This window comes from Heloderma suspectum, chromosome 3, assembly GCF_057233095.1.
Source record: "Heloderma suspectum isolate Gila_16-S chromosome 3, 16-S_ref, whole genome shotgun sequence".
Lineage (NCBI taxonomy): Eukaryota > Metazoa > Chordata > Lepidosauria > Squamata > Helodermatidae > Heloderma > Heloderma suspectum.
The window spans coordinates 176,356,960-176,379,663 of record NC_139460.1 but is presented as its reverse complement, the minus strand read 5'-3'; the positions used below and the strand labels follow the sequence as shown (position 1 = coordinate 176,379,663).

At 43.5% G+C, this 22,704-nt stretch overlaps 1 protein-coding gene across 17 annotated transcripts in view; it reads left to right on the top strand.

Annotated features, from left to right (window-relative positions):
* The window catches only part of CTBP1 (C-terminal binding protein 1), a 73,153-nt gene that overhangs the window by 10,095 nt on the left and 40,354 nt on the right, over positions 1-22,704 (top strand). The window contains exons 1-2 of one of the 17 annotated variants that reach the window (XM_084844984.1): positions 15,092-20,683; positions 21,960-22,096. The exons of 14 other annotated variants lie outside the window; for them this stretch is intronic. The gene's annotated coding sequence lies outside the window, so the exon portion shown is untranslated. Of the gene's footprint in view, positions 1-15,090; positions 22,097-22,704 lie in introns of those variants that run through there. 2 more of the 17 variants (XM_084844989.1, XM_084844983.1) reach the window with 2 other exon arrangements.

Genomic DNA, 22,704 nt, shown 5'->3' with positions numbered 1-22,704 from the left:
CCAGGAAGCCAGATTGTGGCTGAACATCAGGAAAACCTTCCTGACTGTTAGAGCAATACAACAATGGAACCAATTCTCTAGGGAGGTAGTGGGCTCTCCCACACTGGAGGCATTCAAGATGAAGCTGGGCAGCCGTCATCTGTCAGGGATGCTTTGACTTAGATTCCTGCATTGCGCAGGGGCTTGGACTCGATGGTGTTATAGGCCCCTTCCAACCCTACTATTCTATGATTCTCTTATGCTTGCTTTTCCTGTTCATAAGATAAAACAGATAAACAATTGGATTTGCTAGTATCAACTTTATGTGGACTTGTATGGCTTTTTGTGCTTAAAGGAATGCTTAAAATGTGTTACAACCACAAAGAGGTTGAAAGCTGAATCCAGAGAAGCTGGAAGTTAAGTTAGTGGGTTGCTAGCCAGTCACTAGCAAGCTCTGGAGAGGGCTGGCTTCCCTGTGACAGATGTGGTGGTAATCTCCCTATGTGAACAGGTGCAGAGCCTGGGAGTGCCTTAGCACCCAGCCCTGCTATTATTGAATAGACCCTGTCCCTTCTTGGATAGAGGGGCTGTTACTATGCTGATGAATGCTTTTGAAATATCCATGCTTGACCATACTATAATATGCTCCTTGTGGGGTTGCCCTTGAGTAATCTCTTAGAAGCTTCAGCTAGGGCAAAATTCAGCTTCCTGACTCCTTATGAATATTGGGAGCCGTGAGCATATGTCACCTCTATTACATCATTTGTACTACCTCCCAGCGTGCTTCCAGGCCCTTTCCAAGTGCTTAGTCTAATCTTCAAAGCTTTTCATGGCCTAGGACCGATATACCTTGGAGGGCACCTCTCCCTATATCAGCTGCTATGCTCCTCCAATCAGGCCCTACTTCATGCCCCCATCAATACAAGAGGGGAAAATAATAAGAACATAAGAAGAGCCATGCTGGATCAGACCAAGGGCCCGTCTTATCCAGCATGCTGTTCACACAGTGGCCAACCAGCTGTCAACCAGGAACCCACAAGCAGGATATGAGCACAACAGCAGCCTCCCACCCAGGTTCCCAGCAACTGGTGTACGTAGGCTCATTGGCTCTGTTACTGGAGGTAGCACGTAGCCATCAGTAGCCATTGATAGACTTTTCCTCCAGGAATTTGTCCAACCCCCTTTTAAAGCCATCCAAATTGCTGGCTATCACCACGTGCTGTGGTAGCAAGTTCCATGGTTTACCTATGCACTGTGTAAAGAAGTACTTCCTTTTATCTGTCCTGACTCTCCCACCTATCAGCTTCATAGGATGACCCCGGGTTCTAGTATTTTGAGAAAGGGAGAAAAATGGTTGCCTCTCCACATTCTTCACACCATGCATAATTTTATAGACCTCTATCATGTCTCCCCTCACCCTCCTTTTTTCCAAGCTAAACAATCCCAGCTGTTGTAACCTTCTCTCATACGGGAGATGCTCCAGTTCCTTAATCCTTTTAGTTGCCCTTTTCTGCACTTTTTCCAGGTCTACAATATATTTTTCTAGGTGTGACCAGAACCGTACACAGTATTCCAAGTGTGGTCACACAATAGGTTTGTATAGGGGCAGTATGATATTGGCAGTTTTATTCTCAGTTCCTTTTCTAATTATGCCTGACATGGAATTTTCCTTTTTTACAGCAGCCACATCATCATTGAGCTGTCCACCACAACCCCAAGATCTCTTTCCTGCTCAGTCACTGCTAGCTCAGATACCATCAGATTATACTTGAAGTCAGGATTTTTTGCCCTAACGTGCATCACTTTACACTTGCTTACACTGAACCGCATTTGCCATTTAGGTGCCCCTTCTCCCAGTCTGGAGAGATCCTTTTGGAGCTCTTCACAATCCCTTTTTGTTTTAACCGCCCTAAATAATTTGGTGTCATCCACAAACTTGGCAACTTCACTGCTCACTCCTAATTCCAGATCATTGATGAACAGGTTGAAAAGCATTGGTCCTAATACAGATCCCTGTGGGATGCCACTATTTACTTCCCTCCATTGGGAGAATTTACCATTTATCCCTACTCTTTGCTTTCTGTTCTTTAACCAGTTACTGATCCATAAAAGGACCGGTCCTCTGATTCCATTACTGCTAGGTTTGCTCAGGAGTCTTTGATGAGGGACTTTGTCAAAAGGAAGTCCAAGTAAACAACGTCTGCCAGATCACCCTTGTCTACATGTTTATTGACACTGTCAAGGAACTCTAAAAAGTTAGTGAGACAGGACTTACCTTTGTGGAAGCCGTGTTGATTCATTTTCAGCAGGGCTTGTCCTTCTATGTGCTTACTAACTTTTTATTTAATTATGCCTTCAACCAATGTACCTGGAACAGATGTTAAGCTAACCAGCCTGTAATTTCCCAGATCCCCCCTGGATCCCTTTTTGAAAATTGGTGTTACATTGGCCATCTTCCCATCCTGTGGAATAGAGGCTGATATTAGGGACATGTTGTATATTTTGGTTAGAAGATCAGCAATTTCATATTTGAGTTCTTTGAGACCTCTAGGATGGATACCATCTGAGCCTGGTGATTTATTTGCTTTCAATTTATCAATAAGGTTGAGAACATCATCTTTTGTCACCACTATTTTCCTCAGTTCCTTAGACTCCATTCCTGAAAACATCAGTTCAAACACAGGTATCCATCCTATATCTTCTGCAGTGAAGACGGATGAAAGAATTCATTCAGCTACTCTGCAATCTCCTTGTCCTCCTTCAGTACTCCTTTAACTCCATTGTCATCCAGTGGTCCAACTGCCTCCCTAGCTGGTTTTCTGCTTCTGATATATTTAAAGAATTCTTTATTGTTGGCCTTGATGTTGTTAGTGGTATGCTCTTCAAAATGCTTTTTTGCGTCTCTTATTGTCGGCTTGCATCATCTTTGTGCAAGCTTGTGGTCCCTTTTGTTTTCCTCACTTGGGCAAGACTTCCATTTTCTGAAAGAAACTCTCTTTTCTCTAAGAGCTCCCTTAACACTGCTCATTAACCATGCCGGCGACCTCTTGGACTTGGTGCTGCCTTTCCTAACCTGTGGTATACATTTTAGCTGGGTTTCTATTATTGTGGTTTTGAGTAATCGCCAAGCATTCTGAAGGGATTTAATCCTCTTGACTCCCCCTTTTAGCTTCTGTTTCACCAGTTCCCTCATTTTAGAGACGTTTCCTCTTTTGAAGTCAAATGTGACTGTGTTGGACTTCCTGGGCACTTTTCCACTTAAATATATATTAAATCTGATAGCACTGTGATCACTGTTCCCAATTGGTTCAACGATGTTTACATCTCGTACTAGGTCCTGGGAGACACCACTTAGGATTAAGTCCAAGGTTGCCTCCCCTCTGGTCGGTTCCATGACCAACTGTTCTAGGGCACAATTGTTTAGGGCATTGAGAAATTTAACCTCTTTGTCATGACTGGAACATGCATTTGTCTAGTCAATGTGGAGGTAATTGAAGTCGCCCGTTATTACAACATTTCCTTGTTTGGAGGCCTCCCTGATTTCATATTCCATCTCAAGGTCACTCTGAGCATTCCAGACTGGGGGAAGATAGCATGTTCCTAGCACTAAATTAGTTTTGGAGCCTGGTATCGTCACCCACAACGCTTCTGTGGAAGAACCTGCCCCTTTTAGATGTTCTAGTCCACTTGACAGTATGCCCTCTTTGATTTACAGGGCAATATCTCCCCCAGTACACCCTTCCCTGTCCTTCCAATAGAGTTTATATCCAGAGATGACCTCATCCCACTGGTTCTCTCTGCTCCACCAGGTTTCTGTAATGCCCACTATATCCAGGTTTTCCTTTAAAATCAAGCACTCCAACTCTCCCATTTTGGCATGGAGGCTTCTAGCATTTGCAAAGGAACACCTATACACAGTGTCCCTCCCCAGATGCCTCTGGTGTGTGCATCTTTTGCTATGGGACTTTGGCCCCTTTGTTCGGCTATTATGTTTTACCATATACTCCAGGCCAATTTCCTCCCCTTCTACATTAGGGCAATCAAAAACATTTTCATCTTCATCCCTTTGGGATGATTTAACCTGAACCGGATGTTACCCAGCTCCTGTCAGCTTTCCCCCAGGGTTTAGTTTAAATGCTGCTCTGCCACCCTTTTTATGTTTAGTGCCCGCAGTCTGGTTCTATTTTGGTACAAGTGGAGTCTGCCCCTCTTGTACAGGCCTGGCTTGTCCCACAACATTCCCCAGTGCCTAACAAATCTGAACCCCTCCTCCCTGCACCACTGTCTCATCCATGCATTGAGACTCCTCAGCTTCGCCTGTCTAGCTGGCTCTGCGCATGGTACAGGTAGCATTTCAGAGAAAACCACTTTGGTGTTCCTGGATTTCAGCCTCCTACCTAGCAACCTAAATTTGGCTTCCAGGACCTCACGACTACATTTCCCCACATCGTTGGTACCAACATGGACCTCGATCACAGACTCCAGCCCGGCACTATCTACTATGCTATCTAGACGGCACGTGATATCCTCAACCTTTGCACCAGGCAGGTAATTCACCATGCGGTCTACACGCCCATCACAAACCCAGCTGTCTATGTGTCTAATGATTGAACCTCCCACTACCACAAGTCTCCCTCCCCCTGGAGGCACATCTTCAGCATGAGAGGATATTTGTTCATTGTCCAAGGAGTGGGTCCCTTGTAAGGTATCATTTCCCTCTTCCTCAGAATGACGCCCTCCTTCTCCAAGACCCGCATCCTTCATGACAGCAGAGGAGCTGTCACCTTGGGAGTGGGACACAGCTAATAGGTCCCTGTTAGCCTATTATCCACCACCCTCTTTGCCTCTCTTAGCTTCTCCAGGTCAGCAACCCTTGGCCTCAAGGGAACGCACCTCTTCCCTGAGAGCCAGGAGCTCATTACACCGAACACACACCCATGACTTCTGTCCAGCAGGCACATAGTCCATATATGTGGCACTCGGTGCAATATCCTGGATACCTCCCACCCCCCTGCTGGCTTTTTACTTTCATAAGTGGTTTTTTATTTGGGTGTGTTTAAGCTGGAGAGCTTAGTTGTTTACTACGAGAAGGTGGGGGAAATTATTTATACTTATTTATTTACAGTTACTTACCATGAGTACAGAACAGGGAGGAAAGAGTCAACTACCCTGGCTTCCTCGCCTGTTGCTAAACTTTCACAGTTGCTTAACTCACTAGTTTGCTGATGCGTTGTCACTGGGGCTGACACGCGTTGTCACTGGGGCTCCTCACGCTCGGAGAGCTGGCTCTCTCGCAAGCGTGCCTCCTTATATAGGTAGGCCCAACTGCTGCTGCAGTGAGTCTGAGTGGCGGGCCTCGTTTGAAAAGCAAGGGAGGCTGCGTGTGAACTCCTGATCAGCACTAGCTTTCAGTGGCTGGGAATGTAGGTCAGTTGGCCTCCCAGGGAATGGGGATTACTATTTAGGAAGGTGGACTGTTAACAGTAGTGAATGGGAGACCTATTGAGGGGAGATCCTCTATTCAGTGGGTCACTGGAGGGGACAGACAAAGGGTAGGTGTTTTGGGAAAGCTTTGGCTTGCAAGGTCTGGATTCTTCTTCTGTGTGTGCATGTTTGTTTGTTTTTTGTTTTTTAAGCTTAAATGATATGCTGAACTCATAAACTTGCTCTGTTTAATGAACTGCTCTTTCAGGCCTAAAGCCTGAAATATTGGCTGCTGGAAGCCAGTCCATTATAACGATGGCTGCAGGGGGAACCGTCTTCCCCTTGAGGTGTGACACTGCAACTGTTTGGTTGCTTTTAAGAAATGTTACAAGACGTTTCTGTTCTGGTAAAATTTCTGGCAAATTTTATTTATTTATATTTTTAAAATGTCTTATCTGCTTTTCGTTAGGAAATAATCCCAAAGCAGGGTTCAAGCAATAAAACACAGTTAGTAATACAACATAAATAAAAACATAATGAAACGGGAGAACAGTAACAGATAAACAACAGTTTATACAATGCCACAAAAGAAATTATAAGGTCCACAGCTAAAGACTGTAAATTGAGCTGGACTCACTGAATGCTCCTGCTTCATGGTGGTGGTGGTGCTAGTTGCTCTTTTGTTTGTGGGTTTTGGTTTCTAGGCCTTTGTTTTGTTTCCGCTGTAAGCTACTTTCAGCTTGAGAAAATGCGGCCTATAAAATGTTTTAAACAGCACTATCTCTCAGGCACATTACACATTCAGCATACTGCTTTTCTTGCGTTATTTCACACGTTTTATTCTGCGTTATCCAAAATACCACAAGACACATCATTGTGTGCACTAAGAGGTATAAATGTTCAAGAGGGATGTAGTATCACATTGATCGGACCATATCGATATACAGTCAGGGCCAGAAATATTGGAACAAGGACAACTGTTTTGGCAGTTGGCCTCTGTACACCACCACATTGAAGTTGAAAAGAAACACACCCAGATGGGAGCGAAGTCAGGACTTTCCGCTGTAATTCAAGGGGTTGGACAAAAGTGGGGCACTAACCATTCAGGAAGCACAGCCAGAGGCATACACACACACCCATCGTTGGTGGCTCATAAGTAGTGGAGCAAACCAACATCATTTCAAACTTAAGGGTTGCCTTTAATACCTGGATGAAAATCCTTTGCAGTCAGTGACTGCCTGAAGTCTGGAACCCATGGACATGACCAAATGCTGAGTTTCCTCCCTCGAGATGCTTTGCCAGGCCTTTACTGCAGCTGCCTTCAGCTGCTGCTTGTTTGTTTGTGCTTGTTTGTTTCTGCCTTCAGTCTTGTCTTCAGTAAGTGACAAGCATGCTCTATTGGGCTGAGATCAGGTGACTGACTTGGCCATTGAAGAACATCCCACTTCTTTGCCTGGAGAAACTCTTGGGTGGCTTTTGCTGTATGTTTTGGGTCATTATCCATCTGCAATATGATGCGGCGTCCTATCAGTTTGGCAGCATTCAGCTGAATGTGAGCAGAAAGTATAGCCCTATACACTTCAGAATTCGTCCTGCTGCTTTTATCAGCAGTCAGGTCATCAGTAAACACCAGTGACCCAGTTCCATTGGCAGCCATACATGCCCATGCCATAACACTGCCTCCACCATGTTTGACAGATGATGTGGTATGCTTTGGATCATGAGCTGTTCCTTTCCTTCTCCATACTTTTCTGTTCCCATCATTCTGGTACAAATTAATCTTGGTTTCATCAGTCCAAATAATCTTATTCCAGAACTGGGCAGACTTTTTTAGGTGTTTGCTGGCAAAGGCTAATCTGGCCTGTCTGTTCTTGAGCATTACCAGTGGTTTGCACCTTGTTGTGAAGCCCCTGTATTTGCATTCATAAAGCCGTCTCTTGACTGTAGATGTTGACAGTGACATGCCTACCTCCACAAGAGCGTTCTTGACCTGACTAGATGTTGTGAAAGGGTTCCTCTTCACCATGAGCAGCATTCTGCGGTCATCCACTTTAGTTGTGTTCTGTGGTCTTCCAGGCCTTTTGCTGTTGCTGAGCTTGCCAGTTAATTCCTTCTTTTTCAGGATGTTCCAAACTGTTGTGTTGGCCACTCCCACTGTTTTTGCTATCTCTCTGATGGGTTTATTTTGTTTCCTCAACCTAACGATGGCCTCCTTCACTTGCATGGACACCTCTTTGGACCTCGTGTTGGGAGTTCCATTGAACAGCTACCAAATGCAAATGTAACACTCAGAACCACCTCTAGGCCTTTTATCTGCTTGATTGGTCATGGGGTACCCAGGAAACAGGCCACACCTGGCCATGCAGCTGCTTGTGTGCCATTCGTTCCATTACTTATGCGCCACCAACGAAGGGTGTGTGTGTATGCCACTGGCTGTGCTTCCTAGATGGTTAGTGCCCCACTTTTGTCAAACCCCTTGAATTACAGCTGCAAGTCCTGACTTTGCTCCCATCTAGATGTGTTTCCTTTCAACTTCAGTGTGGTGGTGTACAGAAGCCAACTGCCAAAACAGTTATCCTTGTTCCAGTATTTCTGGCCCTGACTGTAACATGGAAGTGTAGATCTGGCCCTGGATCAGCAGTGATCCTGATAGTTTCATGTGGTTTTGTTTGTGAGTCTGGTAGTTGGCCCAAGATAGTTTGTTTCCTTTGGAATGTACTGATCATAAAATTATTTTGAAAACTATGGGTTGGATCCAAAGGTTTCACTCTGTCTGAATGAAGCAAAAACGGTGGGCCCAACTTTATTTTTTTAAACAATTAGTTTTATACTACTAAAAAGCCTGCCAATGTGGGATGGGAAAACCCTAACCACACATTGCTGGAACCTCTGGTGGTGGTGGGCTCAGTATATGTTTTTTTATTCTGTGACAATGTGCCCCCACCCAGTGGAAGCAAGGCCAGTGTTTATCTGTTGCTTCTACGGCTGCAGTGCTCCCAAAAGCAGTGTTTTCCCTCACTTCTGTATTATATGAGGAAAGTAAAGGTACACTCTGAAACATCGTTGTGATGGTAGCTAAATGTGCAAGTGATGTCGGTTTACTGCAGACGGAGGAATTCACATTTTCTTCCCATCGTTGCACTGTTTTCTGCCCATTTATGTTGTTTTATGTGACTGACTTAGAGCCATGATGCCTCCCAACTGCAAAATCCCATCCTGGGTTCTGTTTCTTGGTCATGTTAGAGTGTAACAAAGAGATGGAGCCCAGGACAGAGCTATTGTATATTAATCTTTCATATTAACTTCATGTTCAGAGCTTGACTTTTCAGTGCTGTACAAACAGAAATTTTTATTATGATTTTTCAAAACTAAACTGTTGCGAATATTTAAGTGATACACACACACACATAATATAGTTACCTAATTTTGCCCTCTGAGAACATACATAATAGATGGCACTGTAATCAACAAAGGATGCTTGCTTATCTGCCATCCCCTTTGGGGGTTTGTAACTCATTAGAGTCTACTCAGTTGTGGGATACAGCTTCATTTGGAGGCTGTTCCTGCCTTTTCCTTAATTATGCATACAAATCTGTTTAAGTCTTTGCCTGTTGAGGTTCCTGGTTAGTAGCTCAGCCATCAGAACATCCATTTCTTCATGGCCTGTGCAGCCTTTAACTTGATACAGCTAGACAACAGATTCTGTTATAAGCATCCACAATATCTAAGAAAATAACCTTTTATTTGGGCTAGAATAGTATGTATTTTAGACTCAACTGCTCATATAAAGAGACAATTGCATTTACAAGTGCCAGAGGGAAGAGCTTGATAATAGTGGCTCTTTTGTACTGTTTGTGCAGGAAATAACTAATTACATATGAGGAAGGCTTGGGAATGGAGCAGATATTTTTCTTGACTCCCCACTGTACTGTAAAGTTTCTGAAACCTTCCCAATGGGATAAGGTTCATTTCAGCATTTTCTAAGGATCCTTTCAATCTTGCTATTTTATCTGAGCTGGCCAAGGTGAAGCAAGTTATTCTTTCAAACAACTGTTTCATCTCTTGGTGGGCATGAAGGAGAATCTCCTCTCTGATGAAAGTGAAAAGGGCATATCTTTTGGCAGGATTGCAGCTTGAGATTAATAGGCATATGGTCAAGGAACACCTAATTACTTGAATTAGTTCAAATCTCCAGTGCCAGATGAACTGCATCCTAGAGTGATAAAGGAACTGGCAGAAGAACTCTCAGAACCGCTGTCTATTCTCTTTGAGAAATCATGGAGGACGGGTGAAGTGCCAGATGACTGGAGGAGGGCTAATGTTGTCCCTATCTTCAAAAAGGGCAAAAAGGAGGAACCTGGGAACTACAGACCAGTCAGTTTGATATCAATCCCTGGGAAAATGTAGAGCAGTTGATAAAGCAATCCATCTGTAAGCACCTTGGAAACAATGCAGTGATTACTCAAAGCCAACGTGGATTTGTCAAGAACAAATCCTGCCAGACTAATCTGATCTCATTTTTTGATCAGGTAACTTCCTTTGTGGACTGTGGGAATGCTGTGGACATCATATACCTTGACTTTAGCAAAGCTTTCGACAAAGCTCCCCATGATGAGCAAAGTAGCCCAAAGTGGGCTATATGAAACAACTATCAGGTGGATTCACAGCTGGCTACAGAATCGGACTCAAGGAGTGCTTATCAGTGGGTTCTTCTCAAACTGGGGAGAGGTAACGAGCGGGGTACTGCAGGGCTCATTCCTGGGCCAAGTGCTCTTCAATATTTTTATTAATGACTTGGAGGAGGAGGTGCAGGGAATGCTTATCAGATGTGCAGATGACACAAAATTGGGCGGGATAGCTAATACCTTGGAAGACAGAAACAAAATTCAAAGTGATCTTGATAGGCTGGAGCACTAGGCAGAAAACAACAGAATGAAATTTAACAGAGATAAATGCCAAGTTCTGCACCTAGGAAAAAGAAACCAAATCCACAGTTACAAGAGGGGGGACACGTGACTCAACAGCACTTCAGGCGAGAAGGATCTTGGAATTGTTGTAGATTTCAAGCTGAAGATGAGCCAACAATGCGATGTGGCTGCAAAAAAGGCAAATGCTATATTGGGCTGCATTAATAGAAGTATAGCTTCCAGTCACGTGAAGTACTAGTTCCCCTCTACTCAGCACTGGTTAGGCCTCATCTGGAGTACTTTGTCCAGTTCTGGGCACCAGCCTTTAAGAAGGATGCAGACAAACTGGAGAGGGTTTAGAGAAGGGCAATGAAGATGATCAGGGACTGGAAACAAAGCCCTATGAAGAGAGACTGAAAGAACTGGGCATGTTTAGCCTTGAGAAGAGAAGATTGAGGGGAGATATGGTAGCACTCTTCAAGTACTTGAAAGGTTGTCACAGAGAAGAAGGCCAGGATCTCTTCTCAATCATCCCAGAGTGCAGGACATAGAATAATGGGCTCAAGTTAGAGAAAGCCAGATTGTGGCTGAACATCAGGAAAACCTTCCTGACTGTTAGGGCAGTACGACAATGGAACCACTTAACTAGGGAGGTAGTGGGCTCTCCCACACTGGAGGCATTCAGGATGAGGCTGGACAGCCAGCATCTGTCAGGGATGCTTTGACTTGGATTCCTGCACTGAGCAGGGGGTTGGACTCAATGATTCTATGATTCTGTGATATCAATATAACCATATATGTAGCTGCCTGTATGACCACCTTGTTGTTGTTGTTCAGTCGTTCAGTCGTGTCCGACTCTTCGTGACCCCATGGACCATAGTACGCCAGGCCTTCCTGTCCTGCGCTCTCTCCCGGAGCGTGCTCAAGTTCATATTCATTGCATCCGTGATGCTATCTAGCCATCTCATCTTCTGCCGTCCCCTTCTCCTTTTGCCTTCAGTCTTTCCCAGCATCAGGGTCTTTTCCAGGGAGTTTTCTCTTCGCATTAGGTGGCCAAAATATTGGAGCTTCAGCTTCAGTATCTGTCATTCCAATGAGCAGTCAGGGTTGATTTCCTTGAGGATGGACTGATTTGACCTCCTTGCAGTCCAGGGGACTCGTAAGTGTCTTCTCCAGCACCACAGTTCGAAAGCATCAATTCTTCGGCGCTCAGCCTTCCTTATAGTCCAGCTCTCACAGCCATACATTACTACTGGGAAAACCATAGCTTTGATTAGACGGACCTTTGTCGGCAAGGTGATGTCTCTGCTTCTTACTATGCTGTCTAGGTTTGCCATAGCTTTCCTCCCAAGGAGCAAGCGTCTTTTAATTTCATGGCTACAGTCACCGTCTGCGGTGATCTTGGAGCCCAAGAAAGTAAAATCTGTCACTGCTTCCATTTCTTCCCCTTCTATATGCCAGGAAGTGATAGGGCCAGATGCCATGATCTTCATTTTTTTAATGTTGAGTTTCAAACCAGCTTTTGCACTCTCCTCTTTCACCCTCAACAAGAGGCTCTTTAGATCCTCTTCGCTTTCTGCCATTAGGGTGGTATCGTCTGCATATCGGAGGTTGTTGATAATTCTCCCAGCAATCTTAATTCTGACCTGTGATTCATCCAACCTGGCTTTTCTCATGATGTACTCTGCATATAAGTTAAATAAGCAGGGTGACAATATGCAGCCTTGTCGTACTCCTTTCCCAATTTTGAACCACTCGGTTGTTCCATGTCTGGTTCTTACTGTTGCTTCTTGACCCTCGTACAGGTTTCTCAGGAGACAGGTAAGGTGGTCTGGTACTCCCATCACTTTAAGAATTTGCCACAGTTTGTTGTGATCCACACAATCAAAGGCTTTAGCGTAGTCAATGAAGCAGAAATAGACGTTTTTCTGGAATTCTCTTGCTTTCTCCATGATGCAGCGAATGTTGGCGATTTGATCTCTAGTTCCTCTGCCTCTTCGAAACCCAGCTTGTACTTCCGGTAGTTCTCGGTTCGCATACTGCTGAAGCCTAGCTTGTAGGATTTTGAGCATCACCTTGCTGGCATGTGAAATGAGCGCAATTGTGCGGTAGTTTGAACGCTCTTTGGCGTTGCCCTTCTTTGGAATTAGAATGTAAACTGACCTTTTCCAGTCTTGTGGCCACTGTTGAGTGTTCCAGATTTGTTGGCATATTGAGTGCAGCACTTTAACAGCATCATCTTTTAGGATTTTAAATAGCTCAGCTGGAATACTGTCATCTCCGCTAGCTTTGTTGTTAGTAATGCTTCCTAAGGCCCACTTGACTTCACTCTCGAGGATGTCCGGCTCAAGTTCAGTGACCGCACTATCATGGCTATCAGGGACATTCAGATCTTTCCTGTATAGTTCTTCTGTGTATTCTTGCCACCTCTTCTTAATCTCATCTGCTTCTGTTAGGTCCCTGCCTTCTTTGTCCTTTATCATGCCCGTCTTTGCACAAAACGTTCCCTTGAGATCTCCAATTTTCTTGAAAAGATCTCTAGTCTTTCCCATTCTGTTTTTTTCCTCGATTTCTTTGCATTGTTCATTTAAGAAGGCCTTCTTGTCTCTCCTTGCTATTCTCTGGAACTCTGCATTCAGTTGGGTATATCTTCCCCTTTCTCCCTTGCTTTTCGCTTCCCTTCTTTCGTGAGCTACTTGTAAAGCCTCATCAGACAGCCACTTTGCTTTCTTGCATTTCTTTTTCTTTGGGATGGATTTCGTTGCTGCCTCCTGAACAATGTTACGGACCTCCGTCCATAGTTCCTCAGGCACTCTGTCTATCAGGTCTAATCCCTGAAATCTATTCCTCACCTCCACTGTATATTCATAAGGGATATGATTTAGGACATAACTGAACGGTTTAGTGGTTTTCCTGACGTTCTTCAATTTAAGCTGAAATTTTGCAAGAAGCAGCTCATGATCTGAGCCACAGTCAGCTCCAGGTCTTGTTTTTACTGACTGTATGGAGCTTCTCCATCTTTGGCTGCAAAGGACATAATCAATCTGATTTCGATATTGACCATCTGGTGATGTCCATGTGTAGAGTCGCCTCTTGTGCTGTTGGAAAAGAGTGTTTGCTATGATCAGCATGTTCTCTTGGCAAAACTCTATTAGCTTTTGTCCTGCTTCATTTTGTACACCAAGGCCATGCCTGCCTGTTATCCCGGTGATTTCTTGACTTCCTACTTTAGCATTCCAATCGCCTATGATGAAGAGGACATCTTTTTTTGGTGTTAGTTCTAGAAGGTTTTGTAGGTCTTCATAGAACCGATCAACCTCAGCTTCTTCGGCCTCAGTGTTTGGGGCATAGACTTGAATTACTGTGATGTTGAATGGTTTGCCTTGGATTCGTACTGAGATCATTGTATCATTTTTAAGATTGTACCCCAGTACTGCTTTTCCCACCCTTTTGTTGACTATGAGTGCTACTCCATTTCTTCTAAGGGATTCTTGCCCACAGTAGTAGATATGATGGTCACCTGAATTAAATTCGCCCATGCCTGTCCATTTTAGTTCGCTGATTCCCAAGATGTCGATGTTCAATCTTGCCATCTCATGTTTGACCACCTCCAGCTTACCTTGATTCATTGATCTGACATTCCAGGTTCCTAAACAATATTGTTCTTTATAGCGTCGGATTTTCTTTTCACCACCAAGCACATCCACAGCTGAGTGTCCTTTCGGGTTTGGCCCAGCCGCTTCACTCTTTCTGGCGCTACTTGGAAATACCCTCTGCTCTTCCCCAGTAGCATATTGGACACCTTCCGACCTGAGGGGCTCATCTTCCGGCGTCATCTCTTTTAGCCTTGTGATACGTTCCATGGGGTTTTCTTGGCAAGAATACTAGAGTGGGTTGCCATTTCCTTCTCCAGTGGACCACATTTTGTCAGAACTCTCCGCCATGAGCTCTCCGTCTTGGGTGGCTCTTCACGGCACAGCTTATGGCTTCACTGAGTTACGCAAGCCCCTTCGCCACAACAAGGCAGTGATCCATGAAGGGGCTGACCACCTTACCAAGTGGTAAGGAGAGTTTTATGAGCCTATGAAGCTGCCTTAGACAGAATCAAAGTATTATCTAGCCCAGTGGTGTCTATTCTGACTGGCAACAGCCATCCAAGACATAGGCCATCCTTTCCCAACCTGGTGCCCTCCAGATGTTTTGGACTACAACTCCCAGCATTCCTAAGTATTGGCCATGCAGGCTTGGCCTGGTGGGAGTTAGTTCAAAATTTCTGGAGGGCACCAAGTTGGGAAAGGCTGACATAGGCCTTTCCCCAGGCTTGCTGCTGGATATTCTTTTAAACTGGAGATGCAAGGAGTTGAACCTGGAATTTTCTGAATGAAGAGCATGTGCTCTATCACTGAACGATGGCCCCTCAGGGGCAGGTGTGTGGCAGAGTATGTAGTAAAATAGTCACCAATGTGGATTTGTTTATCTCAGGCTGCAGTCTTCTGCAAGGTTCTCTGTAAAGTTCATGGCTACAGTTGGACTTTCTTCCAAGTAAATAGGCATAGAATCAAGCTCCATGGACAGTTGTGGAAATTTTAAGTTTCATATAATAATACGAACAAAGGGCTGGATGCTCCTGATCTCATCTGATCTCAGCAGCTAAGCAGGATCAGCTCTGGTTAGTACTTGGATGGGAGACTGTCTGAGAATCAGGCTTCCTGCACTGAGCAGGGGGTTGGAGTGGATGGTCTTGTAAGCCCCTTCCAACCCTATAATTCTATGATTTTTTGATTCCATGTCTGATAACAAAAAATTGGTATCAGTTAAACTACTCTTAAGCTTTATTACATTGAGGAGCATTTTTCTGACTTCTCTATTCTTTACACCAGATTTTCTTAATACCACGTGGGAGGGTGCCTGGAAAAAATGTGTTAAACTCAGGCCCTTCTGCTCTGTTGCAGCTGCACAGTATACTGCAACAACAAAATGAATGTGTGGAGGGAATGGAATGTGGACACTCCTCACCCCATGGTAGCTAGATGCAGCTAGATTTCTTTCTGCTCCAAATCTTGGAAAACTGTGTTAGCCAAGACACTACCATTACTACAACTGTGTGAGAGGCTTCTTTAATGGCCTCCAGGTGGAGTCCACGTCATGGGGTGCCATACAGTTTATAAATAAAATAAGTTTTATTATATTTCGTAATTTTGAATGCAACATGACTTTCTGTGGAAGTAGAATACAGATTGCAATCTGCCAAATTTAGTTCTCCCATGCAAGAAAGATGGAGAAAAATGTGCGGAAATGTGTGTTTACAGTTACAGCATTATGGCTTTAGATCCAGGAAGTACACCATTGGCCGAGAATGGCAGCCTGCAAGGAAGCTGATTGGCTACTGTTGAAGTTAATAGACAGCAGCTTGTATTGCTATGTGTTGGAACTTCAGCAGGTATGCCAGCTCCGAATACTTTTGATATGCTGGGACCAGAATGTCAATGTTTGTCGCAAGCTCTTTAATGTTAGCTGAATTCTGAATGGGGAGCAAGAGAACGCTATTTTTGTAGTGTTTGGTAAGCTGGTTGTGTGAATGTTAAAGATTTTGTTAGGAGTGATTTTATAAGCATCAGATGGAAAATGACAGTGGAGACAAGTTCTCTCTCCCTCTGTGTGTGTTTTGTGTGTGGTGGTTGCTTTTGTGCTGACAGTGCAATGCTTCTGCAAATGTGAGGAAATTATTTACCATACTGAGCTGGTAGGTGCATTACTTATCCTTGAGCCTATGGTGTTTGGTTCAGAAATTTGATTCATCATAGAAGAAGACCCTTGTTTTGTGGATGGTATATCAGAGCAAAACATCAGGACTCTAGAGGGAATGTTTTGGTCATGCTGTGTCACATCCATGCCTCAGCACAGCCTTTTTCAGTTGAATTCAGCAGCATATCATATACATACATGCTGCTTACATTCTCAGTGGTAGTATGATCTGTATTCAGTTATGGCATCTTGTGTGAGTGAAGAGGTGTTATCGGTTTATATTGTCATCTTGAGGATGATCTTGTTTTTAAAGGAGCTGTGGGCAGATGTCAGGCTTGCAAAATCTTTTTCTTCTTCTTGCTAGAACCCTGAGATCCACCATGAAGTCAGATGGAAAAGGTGGGTTAGGGGACAGAGCCAATTACTTACTGCATTTCATGAGCCCTATACTGCCATGATCTGCATATATAAATACAAATCTATATTTCAATTACTACAGATAAGATATTATAATAATTTAATTTAGAAAGGGTGAATCCTTTTCACGTTTGTGTTAAAAAGGGTGTGTGTCAAAAACTGTTGCTGATCAGCTGAGAACTATTCAGAGATCTATACTGGATCCTGCTCTATCTTCTGTCTGCCCCTGCTGTAAAGTATTTCATGGGAATAGTCTTTACTTAGTAGTTGATCTCTGGAACAAGTGTTGTCACAGAACCATCATTTCTGTGTTAGAACAAAGTAACTTAACAGAGATCATCAAAGCATTACCTAACATCCTGCAGTATGCCCACTCCATGCATATTCTAAAGTGCATGCCATAGCCAGGTCTCAGATTGATTCCTAGTTACTCTAATTAAGAAGGCAATAAAGCAAATTGGGTGGGGAGTGGGGGAGAATCCCAAATACAGTGAAAGTTCAGTGGCCTAAATAGGGAGCCTATTATAACCCTTCTTCTTCCCTGAAAAACTCAAGAATTGGTGGCACTAAACACTGCTTTCCTTTTCCAGCTAAGTAACCTACTAATATACTGAAGGGCGCTGTTTAATATTTCTGGTACTCAAAATCCTCCATAGAGTAAACCTAGAAGGCTTGAATAGTTCTTAATGGAACATCTAGTCCCATCCATTGATGCAAGGTCTTAGAGCAGACTTCCCCAACTTGCTGGCTGGGGATGATGGGAGTTGTGTTTCAACACATCTGTAGGGCATCAGATGGGGGAAGGCTGTCTTAGAGCCCCCCTGCCCCCGAACAGGTGCCTGTCTGGTCTTTCCTTGAACAAGCTGTGAAGTCTCCTGATTTTTATGTGAATTTCCCACCCTTTTAATTTAAGCCTTTTGCTTCTTGTCCAGTCTTCAGTGGAACCGCTAAGAAAACCTGGGGAGTCAGTTTAGTTAAAATGTTAATGTTCTGATGATAATTCCTTTTGGACAGCAAAATGCATTACTTACCTGACATAGCTATATAATTCATGATTGCCCAAAAGGTGTCTTCAGCATGTGTCACTTTTGAAAACATTACTGTAATTAATAGTGGATTATAAGAAGCTTGTTTCTAGATATCAAATGATTGCTTACATGAAGATAACTCTGCGTTTCTATGTTACAAGGGTTGATGGTAATGCCCCCACTTGCCAAACTTAATTACTCTTCAGATGGCAAAATTGGTGAGAAGAAAATAAAGAGGGAAACTAACTTTCCAAGCCACAAACTTTCATAAGCCACAAATGTTACTAGTCTGCATTTTTTTAAAACGAGGCTTCTAAGAGTCTAGTAGCCTGTACTTCCATGCTGGCTGTGGGGGAAGGGAACCCCGGTCCACCCACCCTACGCCCAGCATGGAAATGCAGCGTATTAGTCTCTTAGCAGCCTAGTTTAAAAAAATTATCTTCCACCAAGCAGGTTGGTGGTGGAGAGGCAGAGCTGAGGGGGCTTCCAGGTGGACAGGCAGTGGAGGCATGGTGAGATCTTCCCCTCCGCCAGCTGACTGATTTGCCTGGGTGGAATTCTGTGTACTTGCCTGCATGGAATTCCCCGTTGCCTATGGCTACCAGGCGAGTTGTTAAACACAAGGCTACTTTGAAGGGTTTTAGACAGATTAAACTGCCATTGTTTAATAAACAGTAGTTGTCTCAGATATTCTATCAACCTCAGATATCTTGTCAATCAGCTTTAAAAAGGATGCTTCCGCAAGGAGATATTGAAATAGGCTGAGTGTTTGCAGTGCTTTATCGCCTAAAAATAAAAAATGCTAGTGATCCCCAAGGTGTTATGAGATATAATATATATATGTAAGCCAGAAAACACAATAGTTGCACATTATTGATCAAGAATATTAATGGAACATATGCAGCATCCACCTTGTTGCTATGATTGCTGTTGAATAGGGTTATTTTACAGCAAGATAACAAATGAATAATACCAAGAGAGAAGTTGCAATATCTGTTGGAATTCTCAGAATTCCTTGTTTTTTTCTAGGTAACTGACAAATGGGATGTAGCTCTCATGTGAAGAAACACTCATATAAGTACAGTTTCTTCATACTGATCGACATAATTTCATGCATAAATTACTTAAAATCAGTCTAAGTGTTCAGAAGACCATGGCTGAAGCAATTGACAGGGGTAAGTTGGTGGTGGAATACTGATTGACTCAGGGCAAATGCTGTTTTAGTTGAATATACAAATTGGAGAGGCAGCTGTCTGTGGGGTAAAGCAGGATGCCAAAAAGCATCCTACATTATTTGATCATGCTAGTCTGCATGCTAAACTGTGTTTCACTTTACTTCTGACTCATTTTCTGAAAGTTAAATATTAGGAGTAACTTTCAGAAGCATGTGAAAAGAAAAATTGTCCAGTAAGAAAGAACAAGATGAAAACACTCTTGCTTGTGACTACATGTGTTTTCTTGGTTTCTCAGAATCTCCTAGTGGTGATACTTGAACTGGCCACCAAAAGTTATTTATCTTTATTTCAATATTTCCTGAAATGGTTACATGAATTCAGGAAAATGGGGATATCTCAATGCTTGCTGTTTTACCCTATTGGGAGACTTTCAAATTTCTTTGGGGAATAATAATTGGGATCCAGCATTCTTGGCCACTTAGTGTCACTGTGTTTTGCAGGAGTATCACTTCAGAACTTGTGATTCGCACAAGTTGACCGCTGAATGACCATTGTTTTTAAGTGCAGCTGTGTGGAGGCTTCTCCACACAGCAGATGGTTTATGTTCAGAGCCTACCAGGCAGATCTGGTAGTTTTGCTCAGGTCTTCACTTGTACACCCTTTTTATTTGGCAATTTGTGGAAAACGCTGGACTCGTGGCAATGAAAAGGTACTGCTCCCTGCCCCGTAATTTTATTTGTGTGACTTGGGCTAAGCCAACTTTCTGACACACTGACCTGGTTCACACATAATGCTAACCCATGGTTTATTTAACTCATGGTCTGTTGTCTTACCCACAGTTTGCCTGGCAGATGAGCGAACAAACCACAGTTTGTTTTCTCAATCCCTGGGGTAATTGTTTCCCTCCTCCTTTGCCTGCTCCCTCCCTGTAACCCAGATATCTTTGCAGCACTGTAATACTGGCACTGGTAGAGCAGCTGGGTTTTCTTTTTTACCACTCTTGCCGCTGCTGCCTCTGTAGCCTGGCAAAACAATCCATGAACAACCCACAGTTCTGGATTCATATGTAATGACAACACATGGTTTAAACATCCCAGAGTTTACAATCCAAAAACAATCCATGGGTTCCTTTTCTGGGTTGTTCATGGTTAACAAACCATGGTTTGTTAGTGTGGCTGGGTTCGCATATCACAACAACCCAGAATTCAACAACCCATGGGTTAAATAAACCATGGGTTAGCATTATGTGCGACCTAGGTCACTGTAACATGATCAAGAAACAGGATCCAGGACAGGGCTTTTCATTAGCTTTGGATCAATAGAATGTGCACTGATAGCACAAGAACAATTGGAAAATGCTTTTATTGAATCTAAACCATCACCTGTATAAGGTGCTATATTATTTTTTTGGGGGGAGAACAGATGTTTCTGTGGTCAGTTTTGTTTGCTCTTCATTTTTCCTAATGCTTGCTTGGAAAGTTTCAGTCCATTAGAGAGGGATATGTGATATATTTATTTATTATTACATTTATATCTCGCTTTTCCTGCAAGGAGCTCAAGGTAGTGTACATGCACCTTCCTCCCCTCATTTTAACCTCACAACAACCCTGTGAGGTAGCTTAGGCTGAGCGATAGTGACTGGCCACTCAAGGTCACCCAGTGAGATCCATGGCTAAGTGGGGATTTGAACCCAGATGTCCTCAGTTCTAGCCCAACTCTCTAAGCACACAGAGAAGCTGTGGGCAGATTTTCTAAGTGTGTTTGACTGGGAAATGCAGAGACTAAAACACAATTTTAACATTAAATAATAGTAGGAAAAGCAAAACAATTCTATGGAAAAATAGCATACCTACAGTAATCTTGGGACTATAATAATTTATTCTTTGTTCAGAAATGTTCCTGAGTAAAAAAAAAAAGGTGGTGATTTAATTTCTTCAGAACCTCAAATAACTTAAACAATTTCCAGCCCTGAAATGCTTGCTATCACTATCAAAATAATTTAATTCACGTAAGTTCCATATCTTTTGAAGTTCTTTTGTTTCTAAGGATTTTTATCTTGTGTGGAATGATTTTGCCCTCAGTAATTATGTATTTAAATAAAAGGGGATTTAACATTTCCTGCTGTGTATAACATTGAGGCAGAAAGTCAAAAGATCTCAACAAACAGGCTGACCCCATGGCATGTGCCTGCGTCTCAACTGTACAAGTTGCTTGCTAAGAAGTTGTTGTTGCCTTTTCACCAGTGTGCCTTCCCCAGGACTCTGAGTTTGGGGAAGCTCCTTGTGGGGGGTCCCATGTGGCTCAGAGCCAGCACTGGAGAGGGCAGGCAAGCTCAGAGGACCACACAGCTCTTCTCTCTCTGCAAAAACACACCACTGAGCTGGGCAGCAAGGCAGGCCTCCCCCACTCAGGAAACTTCAGCCAGCTTTTGCACGCGCAGGATGAGCTGCTGATAGGGAAGGCACAAGAAATGGGCAATCCTCTTCCTTGCAGGAATTAAACCATGAGGCCACCTGAGAATGCTCCCTCTAAGCTTTTATATCAGACAGTCAAACAGTCAAAACAATTAAATCTAAATTGTAGCCCATATTAGTCACTGGTATGTGTGTGGGAAGGAAATGTTTGCTTTTTTCATCCTACCAAGCAAATAAGACATAAATTAATCTCCATTTCTGAGCTGGACCCCAAAATGGACATAGCGCCCACATAACTGAAACATTTCTCATGTATTTGAGAGGAATTTTAACTGGAATATGATATGCATTTGCCATCTGATTAATATTGCCTAATCAGAGTCAGGGTTTGCTGTAAACTGCCTGCTTTATTTGGTAGTTGTTCTGATTTTGGCCCACTCCTTGTGAAATACTGATTTTTATGCATCCGGGCAGAGGCTGCTTCTTTCCATGCATGGCTGCCCATACACTAAGATCTTCTACACAGACCCTTCACTGCATGTCAGGTGGCTACCAGAGAAAGAGCTTTCTCAGTGGTAGCTCTCAACCGTGGAGTGATTTCCCTAGGAAGACACATCTGGCACCTCTCTTGATGTCATTTCAGTACCAAACAAATACCTTTAAAAAAGCAATCCCAGGCTTTTAAATTCAATCTGTTTTATCTCTGCTGATCACTTTTGTGCTGCCTTGCATTTGTTTCAGCTTTGTAAATAAGCCCACTAAAGTAAGTAGCCTGCAGAACAGTTTACTAGCCTGCTGGGGCCAAGCAGAGGAGGGACAGGAGCTCTGACCCTCCTCCAGCAGCCCACTGCATTTCTGTACTGGGCACAGGAGGGGGCTACCCACTTGGCTCCTATGCTGGGTGCAGAGGAGAGACAGAATGCTCCATCCCTCCTCCACCTGTCGGCTCACTCAGCTGTGTGGAATTCCTTGCTTGTGTGCACTTCCTAGTCACCTGTGGCTACCAGGTGAGTGCTTAAATACAAGGCTAATGTGGGTTTTTTTTATGCCGCTTCTTTTTATGTCACTTAGAATGTTTTTAATTGCTTTTGTTGTCATTTTGATTTTTTTTAAGCCACCTTGGGATCTTGTTGGAGGGTGGGATATAAATCCCTAAATGAAGGAATAACATTTGGAATGAATATGGATATAATGTATGATGCAATGTATTTCTATGAAGTCCTCGCTAAAGTAACATGATTTAGCTTGCTTTACCGTTTTATCTCTCCCCCTGCTGCCCCCTCATTATGCTTTGCTCTTCTTTGTTCAGCATTTTTTCTGTTTTTCTGTCTAGGGCAAGGGTAGGCAACCCTTTTGGGCTCATGGGCACATTTGGCAATTTGAGAAACTGTCATGGGCATCACCACAAAATGGGTGCACTACACATGAAAGCATTGGCCTGCAGCCACCCGCCATCTTACTTTCCTGAGAATGTCTCTGCACCCCACATGTGGCCTGGAGGCATTCATAGGAAATGAAAACGGGAGCAGCTAGAGGCCCTTGCTTTGCTTTGAAGCAGTCCCAGCTGCTAGTAAGAAACACGGTTATTTTAAATAATAAAAATAAAAAGTGGGAG